The following is a 7562-nucleotide window of genomic DNA, read 5'->3' on the forward strand; positions in this document are numbered from 1 at the left end:
CTAACGCATTGGCACCGTTCACCTAATTGTGCCCCCCCCCCCCCCCTCCAAATGTGTCACCAAAGAACAAGAGGTTATTTTAAGTCTTTTCCTTTCTTACACAACTCCCCAACCCTTCCCCTGTACAGCGCAGCCCACAGAGCAAGAGTCAGGGAGAACGCAGCCGGTTCAAGGTGAGTTCAGTCCCAAACACAGTGATTACATTCAGTCATGGAAAAACTGGACTAACAGGACACAAAGGCCTGTTCACACACGACTGCAAGTACCTGATAAGGATCAAGGAAACAATGTGCTATAGAGATGGAGATAAGCATATCATTAAAGAATGAAAATACCCGGGTTATACCAGCATGCTCCATAGCACTATATACAGGAGATGTAGAACTTATACCAGCTGTACATATATAATTATATACAGGAGATACCCAGGTTATACCAGCATGCTCCATATCACTATATACAGGGGATGTATAACTTATACCAGCTGTACATATATAATTATATACAGGAGATACCCAGGTTATACCAGCATGCTCCATATCACTATATACAGGAGATGTATAACTTATACCAGCTGTACATATATAATTATATACAGGAGATACCCAGGTTATACCAGCATGCTCCATATCACTATATACAGTAGATGTATAACTGTTACCAGCTGTACATATATAATTATATACAGGAGATAACCAGGTTATACCAGCATCCTCCATATCACTATATACAGGGCATGTATAACTGATAACAGTTGTACATATATAATTATATACAGGAGATACCCAGGATATACCAGCATGCTCCGTATCACTATATACAGGAGATGTATAACTTATACCAGCTGTACATATATAATTATATACAGGAGATACCCAGGTTATACCAGCATGCTCCATATCACTATATACAGGAGATGTATAACTTATACCAGCTGTACATATATAATTATATACAGGAGATACCCAGGTTATACCAGTATGCTCCATATCACTATATACAGGAGGTGTATAACTTATACCAGCTGTACATATATAATTATATACAGGAGATACCCAGGTTATACCAGCATGCTCCATATCCCTATATACAGGAGATGTATAACTTATATCAGTTGTACATATATAATCATATACAGGAGATACCCAGGTCATACCATCATTCATGATCTATAACACTATATACAGAAGATGTATAACTTATACCAGCTGTACATATATAATTATATACAGGAGATACTCAGGTTATACCAGCATGCTCCATATCACTATATACAGGAGATGTATAACTTATACCAGCTGCACATATATAATTATATACAGGAGATACCCAGGTTATACCAGCATGCTCCATATCATTATATACAGGAGATGTATAACTTATACCAGCTGTACATATATAATTATATACAGGAGATACCCAGGTTATACCAGCATGCTCCATATCACTATATACAGTAGATGTATAACTGTTACCAGCTGTACATATATAATTATATACAGGAGATAACCAGGTTATACCAGCATCCTCCATATCACTATATACAGGGCATGTATAACTGATAACAGTTGTACATATATAATTATATACAGGAGATACCCAGGATATACCAGCATGCTCCGTATCACTATATACAGGAGATGTATAACTTATACCAGCTGTACATATATAATTATATACAGGAGATACCCAGGTTATACCAGCATGGTCCATATCACTATATACAGGAGATGTATAACTTATACCAGCTGTACATATATAATTATATACAGGAGATACCCAGGTTATACCAGTATGCTCCATATCACTATATACAGGAGGTGTATAACTTATACCAGCTGTACATATATAATTATATACAGGAGATACCCAGGTTATACCAGCATGCTCCATATCCCTATATACAGGAGATGTATAACTTATATCAGTTGTACATATATAATCATATACAGGAGATACCCAGGTCATACCATCATTCATGATCTATAACACTATATACAGAAGATGTATAACTTATACCAGCTGTACATATATAATTATATACAGGAGATACTCAGGTTATACCAGCATGCTCCATATCACTATATACAGGAGATGTATAACTTATACCAGCTGTACATATATAATCATATAAGGAGATACCCAGGTTATACCATCATGATCTATAACACTATATACAGAAGATGTATAACTTATACCAGCTGTACATATATAATTATATACAGGAGATACTCAGGTTATACCAGCATGCTCCATATCACTAGATACAGGAGATGTATAACTTATACCAGCTGTACATATATAATTACATACAGGAGATACCCAGGTTATACCAGCATGCTCCATATTACTATATACAGGAGATACCCAGGTTATACCAGCATGCTTCATATCACTATATACAGGAGATGTATAACTTATACCAGCTGTACATATATAATTATATACAGGAGATACCCAGGTTATACCAGCATGCTCCATATAACTATATACAGGAGATGTATAACTTATACCAGCTGTACATATATAATTATATACAGGAGATACCAAGGTTATACCAGCATGCTCCATATTACTATCTACAGGAGATACCCAGGTTATACCAGCTGTACATATATAATTATATACAGGGAGATGTATAACTTATACCAGCTGTACATATTGTGAGATGGTGACCAGTAAGGTGCTGGAGGGCAGGTATATTTCGCCTAGGATGCTCTCCTATGCTGCTTTGGGGAGCGCTTGGGCAGATACGTGCCACCGAGCAGCCTGGGCTCGGTGGAGGAAGCCGGCAGTATAGTGTTAGTAGCATTAAGCTACTAACACCTTGTAGTAAGTAAGTGGCTCCAAGCCGCATAATCCGGGCCGGCTTTTCCTGGAGTGACCAAAGTGAAGGGTGGGATGGTCACTCCCACGTACCAGGTGGGGCTGGTACCAGGCCTTATAAAGCCTGGGCCTACAGGGCCAGGGGGAGAGCTGAGACCTTTGCAGGTCTGAGAGTCCTGGCTGGCTGTGTGCAGGAGCCATTTGTGTTACCGGTGTGTAGACAGGGATGCTCCATGTATAGTAAGTGCTCAGACGAGCAGGATTTATGTTATGTTTGCCTGGCGTTAAGGCCTGTATTTTGTTTTTGTTTGCTTGGAAATAAACCCAGGCAAAGCCTGGACTAAAGACTTTATCCTATGTGTCACTGTCTCTGACTGCTTATGCCCAGGTTGCTACCGATCCTAAACGCTAATCCCTCACATATGGTGTTTGGATGTGGGCAGCAGTCTTAAAGAGACATACACCAATTAATGGACATTTTGCTGCAGCAGCTAGAGAACCGTTGCTAAGGGCAACCGCCCAAGAGAGATTGACTGGAGAGTGCTGTAACCCCCATGTCCTGGGTGAAAGCTGCAACGGCACAGCCATCAGATACTGCCAAGATGGAGGAACTGATAAAGCAGCTGGTACAAATGAATGTGCAGCAACAGCAAGCGTTGGCCCAGCAGCAACAAGTGACGGCGACCCAGCAAAAGATCCATGAGGAGGCCATGAGAGCTCAGGCCGAGACTAATGCTCTCCTGGCGCAAGGTGTGCAGAGGTCGTCTGGTTCGCTCCCCACCACCCGTACCACGGTATGGACGGCCTTACAAAAGATGACGGCCACCGATGACATCGAGGCCTATCACGCGGTCTTTGAGGGAGTGGCCGAGAGGGAGAAGTTACCGGCGCCTTAGTGGGCTGAGGTAGTAGCGCCTTTCCTGACGGGAGAACCCCAAAAGGCCTATTTTGACCTCGGTGAGCAGGATGCCAAGGGCTATAATAAGCTGAAAGGTGAGATCCTGGCACGCTTGGGCGTGGACATCCATGTGCGGGCCCGACGCGTACATGCCTGGACTTTTGCTGACCACCTGCCAGCTCGCTCCCAGATGTACGACCTGTTCCACCTGGTGAGAAAGTGGCTGCAGCCGGAGGAGTCGACCCCGGCAGAGATCGTACAGAAAGTGGTTCTGGATAAGTTTATACGCTCGTTTCCCCCCGCAATCCAGCGCTGGGTGGGACAAGGAGGTCCCCAGGACGTGGACCAACTCGTGAGCCTCGTCGAGAGGTATAAAGCCACGGAGGACTTACTGCAAGCCGTGCCTCCTCAACGTTCCAACCCCGGGAACAGCAAGTCGGCCGGAGCACCTGGTAAGACTGTTCCGTATGTAAGGGGTGTCAAAAGTGTCCCAAAGGGAGGCGGCTCAGAGGGGAATCGTTTGGGGCAGAGGAGGAGCCCCAAATGGACATTCGGGTCCCGGGTAGAACCCCAAGGAGACCGGGCCTCCATACGATGTTGGCGCTGTCATGAGCCCGGGCATCTTGCTGCAAACTGTCCACTTACCGTGGAACCCATGGACTGTGACTCTGCCCGGCGGAGGTAGATGTTCGCACGGCCAGTGTGTTCTGCAGAGACTGCGTCAGAGACTGATCGACCATTATGTCACCTAAAGGTGAATGACTTTGCGGTAACAGCTCTACTGGACTCAGGGAGCTTGGTTACGCTGGTGCACTCCAGCCTGGTCGATCCAACAACCTTCACCAGCCGTCGCATGGGGGTTGTTTGTGTGCATGGGGACACCAAGGAGTATCCTATTGCCCTTGTACGACTTGATACTCCGTGTGGACTTGCCACCCATGAGGTGGGCGTAGTAAAATCCTTAATGCACACCGTGATCCTCGGGAGAGACTTTCCCCTATTTTGGGACTTGTGGCGACACCGAGGGTCGTCTGCAAATAAGGTTCATGATAATGCAAATGTGTATGATGTGTGTCCAGAACCGTGTGACCCTGAGGGTACGGTTCCAGCAGTAGGGGTGACCCAAGAGAATGGGGATAACTTTCCCTTAACAGTATTGGCGGGTGAGACGGAGGTACAGGATGAAGTGGTTGCTATGCCTGACTTAGAGGTCTCACGTGCCAATTTTGGAACTGAGCAGCTCCGAGACCCCACCTTAGTAAAAGCCAGGGAAAATGTTAAAGTGATAAATGGGGAGCCTCAATTCCCAGGGGCTGATACTGTGTTTCCACACCTTGCAGTCAACCAAGAATTGTTGTATCAGGTTGACAAGGTCCGTGGGGAGGTTGTGGAACAGCTGGTGGTACCTCAGTCCTATCGTAGGATGGTCTTAGACCTGGCGCACAAGCATGTGCTGGGAGGTCATCTCGGGAACGAAAAGACTAAGGAACGCATCCTTCAGCGTTTTTTCTGGCCGGGGGTACATGGTGATGTAAAACGTTACTGTGAGTCGTGCCCGGAGTGTCAAATAACAGCTCCTATGCCCCATTACCGGAGCCCCTTAGTGCCCTTGCCCATCATAGAGGTGCCGTTTGAGCGGATCGCTATGGACCTAGTTGGGCCCTTGGTAAAGTCTGCCCAGGGTCACCAACATATATTAGTGGTTGTAGACTATGCCACCCGTTACCCCGAAGCCGTTCCTTTACGCAATACATCATCCAAGGGTATTGCAAAGGAACTACTTCACATGTTCTCCCGCACGGGCATACCAAAAGAGATCCTGACGGACCAAGGAACCCCCTTTATGTCAAAGGTCATGAAGGAATTGTGTAAGCTGCTGAATATTAAGCACTTACGGACGTCTGTGTACCACCCACAGACGGATGGTCTGGTTGAAAGATTTAATAAGACCCTAAAAAGCATGCTAAAAAAGGTAGTCAATAAGGATGGGAAGGACTGGGACTGTCTGCTGCCATATTTAAAGGGGTTGTCCCGAGGCAGCAAGTGGGTCTATACACTTCTGCATGGCCATAATAATGCACTTTGTAATGTACATTGTGCATTAATTATGAGCCATACAGAAGTTATAAAAAGTTTTATACTTACCTGCTCCGTTGCTGGCGTCCTCGTCTCCATGGTGCCGACTAATTTTCGCCCTCCGATGGCCAAATTAGCCGCGCTTGCGCAGTCCGGGTCTTCTTCTTTTCTGAATGGGGCTCCGTGTAGCTCCGCCCCGTCACGTGCCGATTCCAGCCAATCAGGAGGCTGGAATCGGCAATGGACCGCACAGAAGCCCTGCGGTCCATGAAGACAGAGGATCCCGGCGGCCATCTTCAGCAGGTGAGTATGAAGACGCCGGACCGCCGGGATTCAGGTAAGCGCTGTGCGGGTGGTTTTTTTAACCCCTGCATCGGGGTTGTCTCGCGCCGAACGGGGGGGGGGTTTAAAAAAAAAAAAAAAAACCGTTTCGGCGCGAGACAACCCCTTTAATGTTCTCAATCCGTGAAGTCCCACAATCCTCCACTGGGTTCTCTCCCTTTGAATTAGTTTATGGTAGACATCCCCGAGGGCTCCTTGATGTAGCTAAGGAGACCTGGGAGCACGAGTCCACCCCCTACAGGAGTGTTATTGAACACATCTCCCTCATGCAAGATCGAATTGCGGCGGTCATGCCCATTGTTAGAGAACATTTACAGCAGGCTCAAGAAGCCCAAAGCCGGGTATATAACCGGTCCGCCAAGGTGAGAACCTTCAACCCTGGGGATCGGGTACTAGTGTTGGTGCCCACCCTAGAAAGTAAATTCCTAGCAAAATGGCAAGGGCCCTATGAAATAATTGAGAAGGTCGGAGAGGTAAATTATAAGGTATACCAGCCAGGTAGGCGGAAACCAGAACAGTTGTACCATGTAAACCTAATTAAGCCATGGAAGGACAGAGAAGCCCTGACTGCAGTGAGCACCCCCCATGGTGAGGTACCAGAGGTGTGTGTATGAGGGTCCCTGTCCAAATCCCAACAACAAGAGTCGAGGGAATTTATACAACGTAACTCAGATGTGTTCTCTGATGTACCAGGGCGTACTGGTGTCATAAAACACGACATTATAACTGAACCAGGGGTAAAGGTTCAGTTGAAACTGTACAGGGTTCCAGAAGCCCGCAGACGAGCCATCTCAGAGGAGGTCAAGAAAATGCTAGACCTCGGAGTAATTGAGGAGTCGAAAAGCGAATGGTCCAGCCTTATCGTGCTGATACCAAAACCTGATGGCTCTCTGCGCTTCTGTAACGACTTCCGGAAGCTAAATGACGTGTCAAAATTTGACGCATACCCAATGCCGAGAGTGGACAAGTTAATTGAGAGACTGGGTCATGCCAGGTACTTTTCCACTCTCGACCTTACTAAAGGCTACTGGCAGGTTCCCCTTACAGAGAGCGCGAAAGAAAAGACTGCGTTTGCCACACCAGAAGGGTTGTTTCAGTACATCTGCCTACCCTTCGGTTTGCATGGAGCCCCAGCAACCTTCCAAAGATTAATGGATATCATACTCAAACCCCATCGGCAATATGCGTCAGCATATTTAGATGATATCATCATCTTTAGCGAAGACTGGGACAGCCATCTACCCAAGGTACAGGCAGTACTGAACTCCCTTAGAAAAGCAGGGCTCACAGCAAACCCAAAGAAGTGCGCCATAGGCCTCGAAGAGGCACGATACCTGAGGTATATAATAGGTAGGGGTATTATAAAACCCCAGGTCAATAAAGTTGAAGCCGTTCAGGACTGGCCACAACCCACAACTAA

This window comes from Eleutherodactylus coqui, chromosome 3 (genome assembly GCF_035609145.1).
Source record: "Eleutherodactylus coqui strain aEleCoq1 chromosome 3, aEleCoq1.hap1, whole genome shotgun sequence".
In the NCBI taxonomy this organism is placed as follows: Eukaryota; Metazoa; Chordata; class Amphibia; order Anura; family Eleutherodactylidae; genus Eleutherodactylus; species Eleutherodactylus coqui.